This window comes from Athene cunicularia (genome assembly GCF_003259725.1).
Source record: "Athene cunicularia isolate RWA chromosome 5 unlocalized genomic scaffold, athCun1 chr5_part1, whole genome shotgun sequence".
NCBI lineage: Eukaryota > Metazoa > Chordata > Aves > Strigiformes > Strigidae > Athene > Athene cunicularia.
This window is the reverse complement of record NW_020799101.1, coordinates 20,771,641-20,788,477: the sequence shown is the minus strand read 5'-3', so window position 1 is coordinate 20,788,477 and position 16,837 is coordinate 20,771,641. Positions and strand designations below refer to the sequence as shown.

The following is a 16,837-nucleotide window of genomic DNA, read 5'->3' as shown; positions in this document are numbered from 1 at the left end:
TTCATTAAGACAGCATGGGGAGAGGGGGAGGAGAAGAAGAAAAAGCACTTCAGAAGATTCAATGGACAGCAAATAGCATTGATTTTGTATAAATATGTGAGGATAAAAGTAAAAAAGAACAATGCTTGGAATAAAAGTTTTGACTGACGATCATTAGCAAAGCTGCTGTAACATGCAGTGTTTTTTTTAATCTTTACTTCAAATTAAATCAAGCTATGGCTGCTAGATTTTACACAGTGCATGATGGTGCATTGCATCACCAGATGAAACTTTGGGATAAATTTTCATTTTGAAAAGTGAATCAGACACTTGAATATCCTATGAAACTGACTGAGCCCATTATCTTGTTTGTTATTCAGGTTTTTAAAAATTCCCTTGATGCAGCAATAATTGCATGTCTGAATCAACTGTAGGTAAAGCAAAGTTTCAAATACTTTCTTCAAAATATTGCTCTCAAGCTTATTACACTTAATGTCATTCAGAACAGTCACAAGAAACTTGAAGAAAATTGCTTTTTTTGCTTTTTTTCCTAATGTACTGAAAGTACTCTCTTGAAGTTTTATGTCCTTGTCATTCCACAGAGTATTAACTGTGTTTTTTCAGTGAGCTGCCATTGTTAGCAATATAACTATTGCATAAGCTGCAGAGCTGTATATCTTGAATTATAAAGTGGGATGAAGAGTAGCACTATAAGTGGTGATGTTGGGTCCAGCCCTCGAGGCTCACTGACTTCAGTAACTCTGTCTATTCATGTGCATAAAAATTCTTTCAAGATCACACCCAAGGTTAAATCATGGGAACTTGGAAATGGGAAACTAAAAAATACCTCTGAAAATAAAACAAAGAGCCAACTGAAACTAATAGGAAATTTTCCATTGACTTCAAAGGCAGTAGAATAGAATCAGAGCCATGAAGCTTCATACATGGGAAAGGAATCCATGACTACAATCTTGTACTAGTTTCTCAAAATTGTAATTTTATTATAGACTACCTTCTTTTACCAATTTTAATAATTTCTGATTTCTTTTGAAATAAAGCACATAGTCTTGCAAACTAGTACAAATAAATCTATCTCCATTTCAAAAGTAAATTAAATTTTATAGAACTTGAATATTTAAAATTAACCAATAAAATAACTATAATTCACAGTGAAGTCTATTTTATGCTCTACTAACAATACTAACACTAATTTTGTTGAGAAAGCATACAGGAGTAGATGTTATTCTAGCATATTAGCATACAACATTGGAAAGAAGGTCAGATTGATTGGTTTGGTTTTTAAGAGAGGAAGAATGTTCACATTCTCAAATTTCATTACTAGATTGTGGCATCAGTTTTGAAAAATACATATTTCTCCACAAATCTTAGGTACATTTAGAACCGAACCTGAAAAAAAAAACCAAAACAAAAAAACAAACAACTTTATAAGGCGCTAAGAATTATACAGCTCCTTTTTGCTCATTTCTTAAAATGTCTGTGTAATCCCTTAGTCAGACTTTCATTTGAAATGTCAAAATATTGTACAGTATGTTCTCTGCTGGGCAAGCACAATAAAATGGCTTGTTTTCATCAACAGAAAATTTGGCCCTGGAAGCAGAAATTCCTTAAAACTGGAGAGATGAATTTGCATTGTTTTTGTTTTTGTTTTTGTTTTTTTTCTCGGTGTTTGGGCACATTTGCGTGAGTTTTGAGAAAGCTTTTAAAAGTATATTGTAAACTGTTGTGTTGAGTTCACTTTACATATCTTCCTATGAACACTAAACATGAAATCAGAATCTCTCCATATGACTAATGTGATGAACTGGAAATAATAAGGACACTTTTAATAATAAGCCATCTTATTGTAATTTGCAGAATATTTTATTGTATCATTCCAAATAATTAATATATTTTAGAAAGTGAATCAAGAGCACTCCAGGAACAGAATAAGAGGTGATGTTTTCAGCTAACTATTGCAATATTTTGGTCTCAGTTTGAAGACTGAGATGGCTCATTCATTCCTATGTCAATAGAAGTGCAAGAAGTGGTGAAAGACACAAAGATTATTTAATTTTGGCACAACATTGTCAACATAATATTGTTGAATCAAGAGACTGAGGTAATCTGCCTACATGGAGTACCCTGGCATTACCAACATGAGGTATATTTTTTGCCCATGAAGTAAAATAACTCTCATGAGTTCTACCATGTCTCATTCAGGCTACATTAAAACCTGGATGCAATAAAATCTAGGCACTTTAATTCATGTGGGTCTCCATGTTGCAGGTTTATATTTACTTTCTCCTGTGCGTAGTTGACACAGTATATGCAACTGTTCTTTTGGCTTTGGCTCCACAGTGCCATTCAAAAACCACAAAGACAGATTCTCTCTGCAATGCAGAAAATGCAGACGTGCAACTTTTCAGCATTTAAAAAGACCTTTGTCACCCACTGTCAGAGAGAACAAGGTAAAACCAGCATGGTCACTTTAATAGTTGGTACTTAAAACAAAGATGGATTTGAATAGTTGCTGTGGCTTTTGGCAGTGTGTGTTTGTGCTGTTCTGTCACACATCACAATAGTTTCCAAGATGCCTTAACCACAGCATCAGGGGAAGCTGTGTAGTTGTTTCCTTGTAACCTTGTAAATCATACTGTCCATTTACATGCTTTCAATAAACAAGAGAATTTCTGCAAGTGCTTTCATTAAATTGAGTTCCCCACTGTGACACCAGTCTTCCTCCCTATACTTGTATTGAATGACTCTGTCTGAGGTTGGTAGTAAAGACTGAAGGGGAAAAAAACCAAACCAAAATAACAAAGCTGAAACAATCAAACCTCGGGCCATTAAGGGCCATGTCTTCAAAGCTGGATGTCTGAGCAGAGAACATGTGGTTTCATTGATTAAATGCAGACTAGGCGACAGGAACTTGAAACTTTTAATTTCACTTGTACGCCTGTCTCACTTTGCAACCCTTAAGCAACTTTATTTAACTCTGAGAAAGATCTAGCATTGCCTTTTTTAGAGTCACAACACCAATCCTAAAGGCCAAGGGAGACTTAAGACACGCTTTGAGTTGTCCTCGCTCTGGGCTGCTCCAAGGGTGCAAGAAGGCCGTCTGAAGGAGATGCAGAATAGCCTCCCAATTGTATAAGATCCTACAGCCTTCAGCCTTACTCCCTTACATCCCATATACTGGGTCTTATCCTGCATTTCTTGGAAAAGTCTGAGCTGCTTTTGATATTGTCTCTGCCAGAGCAGTTTCCTCTCAGGGGACTATAGGCTTTCTGTAGTTCCTATATTCCACCAGAACACTGTATGCAGTCCACAGCTGAACCCAAAACATACTGCCACTGTGTCTCAGTTTCTCAATCATCTAAACTGAAAAATAAAAATGCTTTTTGAATTCCAGGAGGAAGCTAATAATGCTTGTCATGCCAATTTTGCAAGGAATTGTTAGCTAACCCCGGGAACAAATGCAGCTGAAGCACAAGTTCTTATCTCTCCGGAGGAAATGAGAAGTGCCACGAAAGGATTCATAGCAGGAAGAATAAACCATACATCAGCTCCTAACTAACGTACTACCTTTCAGTGACTGGCCTGCCTGCGGTAGTAGGGGACTGGACTCTGTGACCCAGGAGCTCGGTCCCAGGCCCGTGTTCCCTTAACATACAAACAAAGCAGGGAATTAGCCTGTCTCCTGCTGGTAGCAATCTGGTCAGAAACATGGTCAGTGTTGCTGTTTCAGGGCAGAGCTCTCAAACCCCTTACTGACATGTGTAAATGAGTACTGAGGTGAACATAATTAACTGTATCTTGTATTACCAAAAATTACCTTCACAAAGCCAGTGCATGAATATGTGAAGTCTGGCCTTTTGGCTCCTTATTTTGAGGATGGCAATCCAAAACCTGACAAGTTTGTTGTTTTTTTTTTTTAAAAAAAAAAGTATCAGAAAAGGAAAAATTCCCTTGTTTCTACCATGATGCTGGCTCAGTGAAGCCTGGGGTACTGCCACAAGCCCTGTTTCTTTGCCTGTTGAACACAAGTCATCAGAGGACATTTTATCTTATTTTCATCAGCTTTGCAGTGAGATATCCAGCACAGCCTACCCACACAGCTTGATGAAGAATTCTGTTTTCAGGTGCTTGGCTTCATTTTACATTCTATTATGCTCAGGAGAGATAGAGTTGTTGTTAATATCCAAGTTTGAAGCCAGGTGGGATAATTGGATTAATCAATTATATTTACTTAATGCTCACATTGAGTTTAAGAAACAAATCCACTGGTTTATGCCTGGTTCTGCCTTGCAACCTTGCCAGTTCTGATTTTATTGTGAATCTTTAGATACTTGTCATTTATTTTATGGTTCCTTCTCCTGGAACCTGTGGGTCTGGAAGAACTTGAGCTTTTCTTCCCTGAGATGCAAGACTTTGTGATTATAGAGATGCGAATTATGTTTATAAATGTGAATGTTAACAGCTGTTCAGGCCACCATAGCATTTCTTGAAAAAATAAATCATTTCAGCAGTTAAACAACACCATTTAGGGCTTGTCTGGGTGTAGGAGTATTCTACTTGCTATACATTAGGAGGATGGTCTCATTTTCAATTCTGTTTTCACCTACTGTTTCCTACTGTAAGGTAGTTTTCACCCAAAGAACTTGTCAGAGAAAACAGTATCTACAAAGAAGACAGCCTGAAGAATAGAGTTTTTTCTATTAATCAGTGGAGTGACATTAGTTTCTCCAAGCACCCCTTTTAGAGTTATACCTGACTGTTCCTGGCTCAGTAATTAATAACAGTTTTGGTGCTGGAGTCAGGAAAGAGAACTATGAACAATCATACACGGAGTTTCCTCTTCTTCACAGTATTTCACACTCTGAAGGAATAGCCTTAAGTTGCCACCTCTTTTCTCACCATACTCATCACTCATTCTAATGACTGATGGCTGGACACTACTGACCTAGTCTGGACTAGAAAGGACGATCAGAAGGTGAATAATAACGCATACAATGACAAGTATGTTTGTGCCCAACAAATTGTGGATATAATTATCCTTTAGCAATAAAGCAGTATTTGAAACTTCATGCCTGTGTTAACACTGTAAAATCGTGTTTGCTGTGTCCTGCAGTAGCTGATGCAAAAGCTGAGCTGACTCTCTCAGAGACTGCAAATACAGCATGGAAAGGAAATTCTCATTTGTGATCACAAATTTGTAACTGCATTTTTTAGAGAAGAAAATAAGCAAGGCTTGTTTGCTGTTACCAAGCATTTACTGACTGCCAGTACCATACCTGTTAAGAGACCATCTCTGGAATTAATTAATTGAAAACATTCAAACAGCAGAAAAAAAAGGGATTGCTTAGAGAATGGACTTTAAAAAATGTGATTGTTAGTACTTAGGTTAACAATGTCAAAGAGGAGTGGAAGTTTTTGAAGTGTTCATTCACCAAAAGGGGAGAGGATCAGGATGGGTGTTGAGGTTACAGTTGGTGATGGGACGAAATTGAGCGCAGGATCAGAAGAAGCAAAGGTGTGAATATCCTCTGCTTTTGTTTCTTTTTATCACTATATTTATTTTGAATTTTTATTTGTGAAAAGTATAAAACTTGGAAAGAGCTAACATTTTTGCTAAAATCTCTTTTTATTGAGGCACAAAGTTATGGATTCTATACGTTAGTGGAAGATGAGGCTCTTTCAAAATATCTCAAAGGAGGTGAAGTGAAACAGTGAGCAAGTCCTTCTTACAAAGGACTGTTTGACAATCCTTCCAGCAGGCAAAAAAGAAAAGACCTAATGTAGCAAGTTCACAGACTTTATATAGACTTTATATAGCAGCTGGTCTAATGACCTCTTTCACCAAAGTTTGGGTAGGAGACTGAGAAGAAAGATCCCATCTGTATCATCCAAAGAATACAAATGGCATTGAAAAAAGAATTTAATGATGTTTCTGCAAAGCTTAGAGAAATAAAAATTACAGATGCGTTCAAACTGAAACCCTAGATTCCAAGCAGTCTGAGCTTCAAGGCAGTGAAATTCTATATACAGACATTGTGACTTGAGTTTTTCTGTAGAGGAAAGGTTCAGAGGTCACTGAATAGAAGAGTCCAAAACATGATGATATGTCTCAGTTCCTTCTGTGGTCACTACTTCACTCTATAAAATTTCCAGTCTTCTAATGCTAAAGCAGGACATTTCTATTTAGAGAACTGGAACTTACAGTAGCTCTGAAAGTACATTTTTGCATCATCATTTTGCCATTTTATTTTTATACCCACTTTAAAATCTCATGGCCTCAAAAGCCAAAGAGAGCACTAGTCTCCCTTTTTGTTGCATCTGGAATAGTCAGGAATAAATAAGAATTGCTTGAGATGACACTATTTGGTCAATTTAGGTTTAATAGTATATTTATGGTCATTAGCAACTACCCAGTGTTTCAAAGTGTAGATTTTTTTCCTGTGTCAATGACTTTGAAGCTATCAGATATATTACAGGTTGGCACCATATTTAATTTCTGACTCAAATACTCTGCAAGTGTAATGAACACGTCCATGGATGCTATATTTCCACTTTTACGCTCAATCCCTAGTTCTGACTTTAAAATGTGGCTCACTAAAGCATAAGAAATTTCCAACTGATACACACCAGCAGTCCGTCTAGCTAAGTGTTTTGTTCCCAACAAAGACAAGAAATTGTTGCAGTTGCTTTTTGCCATCCATTTTCCCCTGCATGCCCCCAGCAACGCCCAAAATGGTGGAACTAGTCATATTAGAGGGTACATCCCTTCCTCTTCTCTTTAAGAGAACCTGTTTAAAGATTATGAAATTGTGGAATCCTTTTTTGAACCTGCTAAAACTGTCTGCTCCACAGACACCTGTGGCAGCAAGTCTTACTTCACTATCTGCTGTGTAAAGGAGTACTTTTTGTTATCTGTTTTAAACAGATATATTACTAACTCTAATGAGTCTCAGTGGGTCTTGGTATTAAAAATATGATTTTCATACAGGAATTTTCCTAATTCAGTGCTTGTTGTCAAGGCAGTGGGATTCAGGAGCTTCCCAGTTGAAGACTGGTGTCTGTGAATTTACAGTTAATTTGCTACAGGTACCTACACAAATAATCTTAAATTTCCTTCATTATAGTGTAGCTCAATGATTTGTCAGAAGTGAACCCAGAAGGTGACCAGAACAGCCACAGTGGATGTGTTTAAACATTCAGTGCTTAGTCCTTATCTGTGCTTCAAAAGTAGTTGACTATTAGTAATAATAATGAATGCTATTGCTTTGGCAATCCTTCCTCCTTCATATAAGCCCTACACAGAAGATTTTATTAAGTTTTTTGGGAGAGGATGGTTAAATTTTTTTTTTTTTTTTTTTCCCTCTTGAATACAAGATGGTTTTCTGCTTCACTGGAAGAGAGGAGGGCAATATCTCCCAAGAGGCTCAAAAGCCTTGAAGATAATTGCTGCCAGGGTGGGTTAGTTTAAGCCTGTGTTTGGATAGAGCATGTGGCAGTATCTCTCAGGATGTATGGTATTAGGAAATTCAGTTCATTTTGATTGAACTAGCAAGGAAAGGATTTCTAAAATAATATTATACAGTAAACAAACTCCACTGCTGTGGGCTGAGCTCCTTCAAGCTCTTAGGAGTCAGTAAGTGTGTTATCCTCTGGAATAACTGCAACTGTTTCATTTTTTGTCCTTTAATATTTCAAACCGCTTTTTGAATCAAGGTCAGCTATTTACTATAATGGGTCAGAGATGTCTAGAAAGACCTGGAGTGAAATGTCTGATAAATTCCTGGCAAATCCATACTGAAGGTGGTGCTTGTGTATGGGGGTGTGTGTTTGTGTGAAGGGTCAGGTGACTTCCCTCCTTCATATTTATTCTACTCCTCAGTGCCACTTCTGTTGTTTAGGCTATATGTCCAGAATAACACAACACACATGCAGTAGCCCAAAGAGAGAAGTGGAGTAGAGAGGGCTTTGCGCTACAAGAGAATTTCTTTTGTGCAATCAGAGCAACATCTGCAGCTATTTCAATTCTTAAAATCCTTTTTCTAGGTTGCTTATAGGCTCTGCTGCCATTCACATATCCATAACGCAGAGGATTTTGAGTTTTTTCCTCATCTGTTCCATAGGCATCTTTCCACATCTGCATGTGTGGATCCAATATGAAATGAAACAGGAAAGTGCAAGCCTGTGCCTGCTGTTAAGCATGTATAAAATAGGAAAATTTCCATGGTCATCAAAGCTGATTTGCTTTTTAGTTCCCTTATTTTAGAGCTCCCCTATATAAAAAGATTGCATAGAGGTCAGAACAGACTAGCAGAGGTAAAATTACTGAAAATACCATGGAGTGGATATAAAGTTAACATTGGCTTTCTACCCTTCATCAGTGGGTTACAACAAATATATGCCTTATTAGCAAAAGTGTAAGTAAAGAACCTGTTCCTGTAGTGTCTGAAATTTTGGTGTAGAGATAGGTCAACATCCAAGATTTCCCATGCCTCCAGAGATACTTATATTAGGGACCTACCTCAGTTTTTAGTCCAAGTGAAAAACCCAGCAGCAAACCCCCAAATCCCTTAGCAGATCTTCATATGAGGTCCATTTAAAGTACCCAGAGGTCTACACAGAAAACATAAAAGAGTGTCTTCTTACTTGATTCATGCAGTGACCTGAATAGATAGAGTGCTCTGCAAACAGAACAAAACAATAATTGCATTTTTGAGCAGGCATATTTTGCTGCCTGTAATAGCTTAAAACTATTTCACTTTAAAAAAACCCAACTTCTCCCTCTGGCCCTCTCTCAGATTTTATTGTGCACTGTCTCTCTGACTTCATGAATTCATTCAAGCTGTCTAGTTTTGTATAAGCACAAAATGCTGGTAAGAACAGTGCTGTGATTCCTTGCGATAAGGACTGTGCTGAAAAGTAGCACAAGGACACATATTGATAAGGAGTCTGTTGCCTGAAATGCTTTGGCACATGTCAGATGGAATTTGCTTTTGGGCTGAAGGCCAACTCCAGGCTTCTGCACCTCTTAGGACCCACTTAAAAGCTATTAGGAGAGTTTAAGTGGTGTGCGAGTGTCTTGTTGGCTGTCTGCGCAGGGCTAAAGATCACCCACTGTGAAGCATTAATGGTAGAGGACTGTGTTTTTTGCTTTACTGCTGGTAGGTGTCATTCGTGGGCCTGCTGGCAATTTTGATCTCACTGATGCAAGCACACACAGATCTCAAAGGCAAAGAGGAGAAGTGGAAAAACAAAGCTGAACTGCTGTCTGTGCTCTCTTCTATCTTTGTCAGGATTCATTCAACATGAAGGCTTTGAACTTCCTGAGTGAAATAAGCTTAGGAGAGCTCTTTAAAATAAAGTTTTAGAGCAGTTATTGAGAAAATATAATGACAGAAACTTTAGGACAGAATACCAGGGGATTATTCTGCTATGAGCTGCTTCTTCATAAAAACATATAGAAGGCAGTCTCTTTTCTGTCATTTTGTACATTGTGGAGAAAATTAGACTTACTGTCATTACTGTATCCTCTTTCCTCTGTTCATGGTCAAGACTTGTAATGCTGTATAGCATATGAAAATATTCACACAGAATGTTCTGTCCTGCAGCCATCAGCATGGGGCAGAAGAAAAATTGGCTGGAGCAGCACATATCAAGCTTCTGGAAATATGATGTCCATTTGGCTCTGCTTTGTCTTTTGTGCACCCCCTGTATTGGCAGCATCTCTGCTCCTTCAAGGAAATAGTAGAGCAGGAGGAAGACTGAGAAGTTACTTTAATTATAGCTGCAGACGTAAACACCATTTCTACTTCTGCTCTGTCTTTTCTTCCCCAGGGAACTGAGCTGCTGCCAGAAATTAAAGGCAGCTAGTAGTTCCTTGGTTGATGTAAACTGTTGCAGCCAGTGTTTAAGCATGTAGTCTGTGTGCTTTCATCCTGCAGGAGCAGTGCTCTTGCTGGCTGACACAGTCTTTATTTATTACTTTGTGATCCCTTAAGACCTCTCATGATCTTCTTGTGGTTTTAATTCCATGGCTGAGAATCACTGGGTTAGAAATGTTTATTTACTATTTCTAGCTTGTTCTTATTTCTTCTTCTACCTAAACCTGAAATTGTTCTATGCAGTCCCATGCAGCCTCCCTTTTTCAAAGAACTTTAAAGTTAAATGAGAAATCTGAATGACTGTTGGGGAAAAGTGGTATTGTACCCTTTCACAAAAGGAGAACCAAACCAGAGCAAAGTGCTAAAAAAGTTTGATCTTTGTCAGAATAAGTATTTAAGGATTCATATTCCCAATGCACTAAACAGATTATTTAATACCACTGCCTATCACATTTTCCTCAATACTTTCTCAAATGTGTACATTCTTAGGATATGTGCTTGGCCATCAATACTGAAAAGGGAGAAAAGGACCCTCTCACTGAAAACATTATTATACAGTTACTGGAATCCTGAATGAAAATGAGGAAAAGAAAAAAAAAAAAAAGGCAAACCTAAACAAAAGCAACTGAAGAATAAAAATTAAATTGTAAATGGTCTATATCCTTGGTAAACTGTTGTCCCTTACTGTCTCTGGTGTTTCTTTCCTCTCTGTGCTCTAAGGGAAATCACTGGATGTTTTTGTACTGCTATAAAATAGTTACTGCTATATCTTTAGTGTTTTATATTGCTGTAAAATAAAATTTTGGATTCTAATGATATGTCGGAGCAGAAGGTGTTTCCTGTATGAAGTGCTCTAGTGTCATTCCTGGAGCAGTGAGAATATTACACTTTCTCCACTTGTACATACAGAAAAGTGTAATTGGATCACCAGGAAAAGATAACAAATCTAGATACTCAGACACTTGTCAGGCACTATTGATGCTGAGATATTGTACAGTTGATAAATAATTCAGCTATTTAGCTGAATAGGGATTTCAGAGGCTTAGCTATACATTCTTCATCCATCATTCTAATATATTTCTCTTTGTCTGTTAGCTGGCTACCTGATGGCAATGTTTTAAAAAAAAAAAAATTGTTTGATAACCTTCTGTTTGCCTGTTACAGATGCTGTGTCATATAAGCAAGATCTGTTGTGTAGCTGGGGAACATCTTTTGTTGAGTGGACCCATAAGTGATTACTCCATACATGACAGATTCTCTGAGCGGTTAGGGTGCAAACAACTTTATTAATCTTTCTTGATAGCTCCTTAGCAGTGTTTATAGAGTAGTTCTTAGTACTGTGAAGAAGCAGCATGCTAAGTAATATTAAAAGGGGAAGGAGAGACCTCCATCTGGCTTTGCTGGAAAGATGAGCATACGATGACACTTTCAGCTTTATTTATATCAAGGTGCCTAAGAGGTTGACGGGCGGCTAGGGTCATATTTTCTCCCTGGGCCATATGCTACAAATAGGGAAGATAAGAATATGGCAGCCTACACTCATTTGCGTAAGACTAAATGAATGATATCCCACAAGATAATGTGACACCATGCAGAATCTCATCAATGATGTAGCACCATGCAACACATTTAAAATGTGTCAAGATGTTGTCTCCACAGAAGCAATGTTTAGTCACTTAGGTCACTAAAAGCAGCTTTTTCAAATTATCCACAGACGTCTTGCCAGGCTGCCCACATATCTCTAGATAAAAGCAAACTGTTTGCTTCACAGTGTAGAATAATTTATAGGTAGGGACCAATTTGCTTGCAGAGAAACAGCAGGTTGCTTTCATTTTTTCTTAGTACAAAATGCATTATGCTAAACACAGTACAGAACATTTGTGTTCCAAAAGGGGAAATATTTTAAATTAGTTTAGTAATATTACTTTTTCTCAAACAGATGTGTCCAGTTTCTGTCACATAAAGCTGTAAGCCTCTGGAAAAGGGTCAAGAAAGCAAACAAAGAATATCGTTCTTTTCCTTTTACTGTGTTAAGTGCAGCTGTCCAGTGGCAGATAATTCCACGACAACTTTCACAGTTTTGAAATGTGGAATGTAAATTCTATATTATGAATACTTCAAGAAATGAAGTTGTGTCAAAACTTACTTTTTTTTGTTAAAAAAGTGAATTTTTTACTCTTCCTCTATCTTTTTTCTCTTTCTACCTTATAAATGATCAGAAAGCATTGGACAACAGGCACATTTTGTATTGAAAACATAATCAAAACAGACAAATCTCCATGAAAGGTTTTGGCTTTGGTGAAATAATAGATTTAAATAAAAATGCATTTTGCTGAAATTTTCCAAATAGCTCCTCATGTAAGATTCTTTTCATCTGCCATTTCCAACTTTCTCAGTCCAGCTTTACATCATCACATAGTACATTGCTGAGTTTATAGAGCCCTAGATGAGATCCATCAGAACTATTTCACTTAAGATATGAGATCATTTCTTTGGGGATGAAAGACTAGGGAATTATTTCACTACCATATTAAATAGATCATTCTCACTTTTTGACAAATTTGTTAAGTTTTAAACAGTGAAGCATTAGACTGGTGAAAAATTAGACTAGGCCTTGGGGGAAGGTTAATAAAGACACCAATAGCCCTTTGCTAGTAGGTGCAATACTCCATTTAATATGAGTCCTGGAGGTTATCATCTGTTCCTCTTTGCCTACTGAAGTGAAAATATCATGATGGTCACCATCTGGAGTAAATTTTCAACAATCAGCAATTTTATAATGAAAGAAGGGATATTTCCTTATAAACACATGCTTGGGCTATCAATAACTTTTGGATGCCTTGAAGTCCTACACAACTCAGAAGCTCATGTTAGTTGAAAACTTGGAGTTCTGCATGGTTCCTTCTTCCTTGTATTCTGTGAAGGAGTCCTACCTGCTTGTGCACAGGCAATGAAGTTTTTGCTTTTTAATTTGCCATTTTCACTCTGACAGCTACAATTAGATGAAATAGTAGATTTTTATGATTCTTACATTAGAATTCAGGACTCCACAGGCATAAAATCTTCAGTGACAGTTTTCCATTTCTAGAATTCTCCTTCTGGTTCTGCCAGAAGCTGAAATAATCAATCACAAAGATCTGTGCAAGATTAATCTGTGCAGACAGGTATTCATATTGGACTGAGTGGTATGAGAAACCAGAAAATGAATTTGGACGGATATCACAACAATGTCCACTAATGCAGCCTGCAGTAGGATGCACACTGTTTCTTTGGTGTTTTCCATTACATGTTCTAGTCTTTTATTTCTGGTTTTTTGGTTTTTTTTTTTTTGTTACTAAAAATAGTTGTATTCCCTGACATACATTGGCTGTGACAAAAATTGTATTGACCTATAGGGAATCTGTGTACAAAAGCAAGGATTAATTTTTTCATCACAGACTGGAAACAGAGATGATTCTGGGCTCAGAGGTTTATTAATTATTGCAGGTGATATGGTCTTGATGAAGCTATGGAACATCAAGTTTTGAGAACAACTTCTTTCTGTCATAAATAAATAACTGTTAACACAGGAATGAAGTTGTGTTAGCCTAGGCAGTTTGTATTCTCCACATCTGAACTTGGCACTTCAATATCCACTTATGGGCAAGTCTGAGAAGCTGAGTAGGATTGTGTGGCACAGCACAGGGCCTGGCTGGATGACTGGCAGCCTTGAATTCATGGCTTCACCTGAGGCATTAATGTCATTGTTCTTGTAGCTCCTTCAGCCCTGCTTTCTGGAGTACAGTGGTAACTCTAGTGATTATGTCTTGTAGTTTATTCTGTCTTTTGACCTGTCACCGGTTCCTACTAATATGTAAAAGGAGAAAAGTCTGCTGTAGCTGAGCTGTATCACTCACAAACCTCTTTCTTTTCCACTACTAACTCTCTTTTCCCCCCACCCTCTTGCATGTCTCCTCATCCCTATACAATGATTGCACTCTGCAGTAAGCCACAAGTAAAAACCAGTCTTGAACCATGAAGCACATAAAATTTAAGTTGGGAATAATGCTCAGTACTATAATATAGAAATATTCATTTTCCCAGAAAAAAAAAAGTGATATACTACTCATTTTGTCAGGCTTGCCAGAGATACTGTCAAATAAACCAACAATCACTGGCGATCTGTAAGGAAAGAGAAGTGTGTGCATGTGTGTGTGGATGGACAAAGTGGGAAAAAAACTAGTCCCACATTTATTTATTTATTTGTTTGTTTATTCAGAGGAGAGAAAGTTTCCTGCTCTCTTAGCTCCCCCTCCTGGCGGTCAGGAATTGGGCTCTGTCATGTTCCTGTTGACTGACATGAACCTGTACACGACCCAAATTTCCAAAGACAAAGCTTTTGTTGGTTATAATATCATGCCTTTTGAAAAGGGATTTCCTGAAGCCTGCATCCTTCTGGGAAATGTATCTGCTTAATAACTTGCAGGAATGTGGCTGGAAAGAGATGAAAGGCTTGGAGGAGTGGAAGGTTAGAGAAGAGCAAGGGGGAGAAGGATGGCAAATTACATCCTTACACCCATTGCTGCAAGATATACCACTATCTAAACTTTCTTCTGCCTCTACCAAGGCAGATCCAAATCCATTTCACTTGCATCCATTAGGCTGCCTGATCTGAGCTACTGAGAATAATTAGAAGTACAAATTGAGAGGCAAAACCAGAAACATCCCAATCAGAGCAGGAAAGAACATGAGAGAAGAGCTCATTTATGTACATTTGCTGAATCATTTTGCTAACAGTATTGCAAAGGCAATAATGTCTTTCTCTGCCAAAATCTGTCTATATAGACTTAATAGTGTACAGAGACACTCTAATGTTTCCTTCCAGTGCTAGCTACTGATCATTATCCTGACATCAATATTCACTTCAAAAGAGGGCACCAAGGATGGTTTCTCCTGTTCCTCTTCACCTCTTTTTCTTCCTTCTTACCTCTTCTTCTTACATAACACACACCCATAACTATGAAACAGCCACGGCAGCAAGCACACAAAAGGGCTTCCTATACATGCATTTTGGTTCCTTTGGGTCATTTTCCCTGTGCCTTTGATGCAGAGATTATAGGCTTATATTAAATTTTGAATGTGATGTTCAAACCCAAGTAACTCATAGAGAAACATATACAATAAGCCATCACCTAAGGCTTCTAAGCAGTTAAAAAAAGCGCAAGTTGTTCATTTATGTGTAGATGTGAACTTTACTTATGTGAAAAAAGGATTTGTCAGGTATTATTCCATAATTATTTTTGTTACCAGATGATAGAAATACAGGGACATTTTTCTTAAGCACTAGGAACTCTGTACTACATTTCTGAGGAATAGAATTATATTTGTTTTCTGGTTGTCATTCCATTCCAGACATAATAGCTTTGTACTTACTCTATATTATAATTCTGTAGAGTAAGATTATGACTTGATTATGACCTTGTTCTGCAGTAAAGCCAAGAAAATTTATGCCAAATGATTTTGTGCTAAATGAGAGTCACTGACTGGTAGTAGTGAAAAGAGTAGATATGACCATTTGGTTTTGGTTTTGCTTGCCTTTCAATTTATGGTGTATGACGCTTGGGTCAGATAAATGGATGAATTGCTAGGAAAATTAGTGCTGAGTGGTTAGAATATCAGAGAAAAAAACTTGTATTCCTAGAACCTATTTTTGATTATTTTCTGGATTTCTTGAAGGAAAGAATAGCCAAGCATTGTTAATTTTATTCTTTCTAAGATTTTAACAGCCTTAATATAAAACATGGGAAGACTAATGAAGACAGACAACCTGGGTTCAGGAGCACAACAAGACTCCTGTGCTTATAACATAGGGCTGTAAGTATTTATATGCAGGCTCTACCCTCATATGCTATCTCCTCCCTTTATTCTCTGTTATCTCCGCTGAACATTAATAGGTTCTCAGGCAGCCACAGGGACTTTGACCGCTATGCCTGGGACTGCATATTTGGAAGACTTGCAGCATGAAAGGTTATAAGGACAGCCCTGAGGGCAGCTTTGGATCTTCTTTAGACACCATAGACACAGCCACTGAGGCAATGCTGGTCAGTGAGGTAGAAAAGAGTTCCATAAGCTGTCTGCTAGTGGGTTGTTGGGATTTTTTCCCTAGCTACCACAAATCTATGATTGAATGGCATTTTCAGTAATGTATTAATTGGAGAAACCTATTTGTTTATTGCAGCTAAATTATGTCATGGCTATTCATAGAGGGTGAATAAAGCTTGAAGTTGAGTGGGTAATTCAGACCAGTGAATGGGAGAGTAATAAAATCTTCACCTTCCCAACTTGCAGACAGATATTTCAGACATTAAATGCCTTTAATCAAAATATCTTAAAGTAGTTGTTCAGTTCCAGTGTTGAACAAAAGCAAAATTGAAATTTGTATCCAGTACACAAAGCAAGAATTATTCTTCTCCAGCTAACATTAGTCATGCCAAAAGGGAATTTAAATAAGGAAAGTCTGAAAAAAAAGGCAATGAGATAAAAATGTTGATTAGAAACACCCCTTAAGATATGAAAAGGAACATTTCCATTGCTGTCAGGAACTCAGGCCACTAAGCCAAATTTTCAGACATGGCCACTTAAAACTTGTGCATATGTTCTCATCTATTTCAATGTGCTTTTCTCAACTTTATTATATTATTCCCTAAATCCTAATGGGATTTAATAACTTGGCTGCAGTAAGACAGGAAATGTCCTAGACACTTGGAAGACGTGGCTTGTGCTCCAAGGAGGATATAGTGAGAAATAATAGAAATCAAGTGTACAGGGTAAGGAAATAGAAACAAAAATGACCAAGGTGATGATGGGCAGATGTGTTATCATTGAGGCATTTTCTTGTTGGTTTCTTTAAGTTAATCAGGCCAAGATTCCCTTGCCCTCATCTTCTCTTCCTAGATTGGTATTTAGAGCTTTCTGCCTTCACA

General features: G+C 37.5%; 1 protein-coding gene across 4 annotated transcripts in view; it reads left to right on the top strand.

Moving 5' to 3' along the window:
• The window catches only part of FLRT2 (fibronectin leucine rich transmembrane protein 2), a 64,053-nt gene that overhangs the window by 31,936 nt on the left and 15,280 nt on the right, over window positions 1-16,837 (top strand). Inside the window, exon 1 of one of the 4 annotated variants that reach the window (XM_026849544.1) lies at window positions 14,130-14,143. The exons of 2 other annotated variants lie outside the window; for them this stretch is intronic. The gene's annotated coding sequence lies outside the window, so the exon portion shown is untranslated. Of the gene's footprint in view, window positions 1-14,129; window positions 14,144-15,870; window positions 15,956-16,837 lie in introns of those variants that run through there. One more of the 4 variants, XM_026849546.1, reaches the window with a different exon arrangement.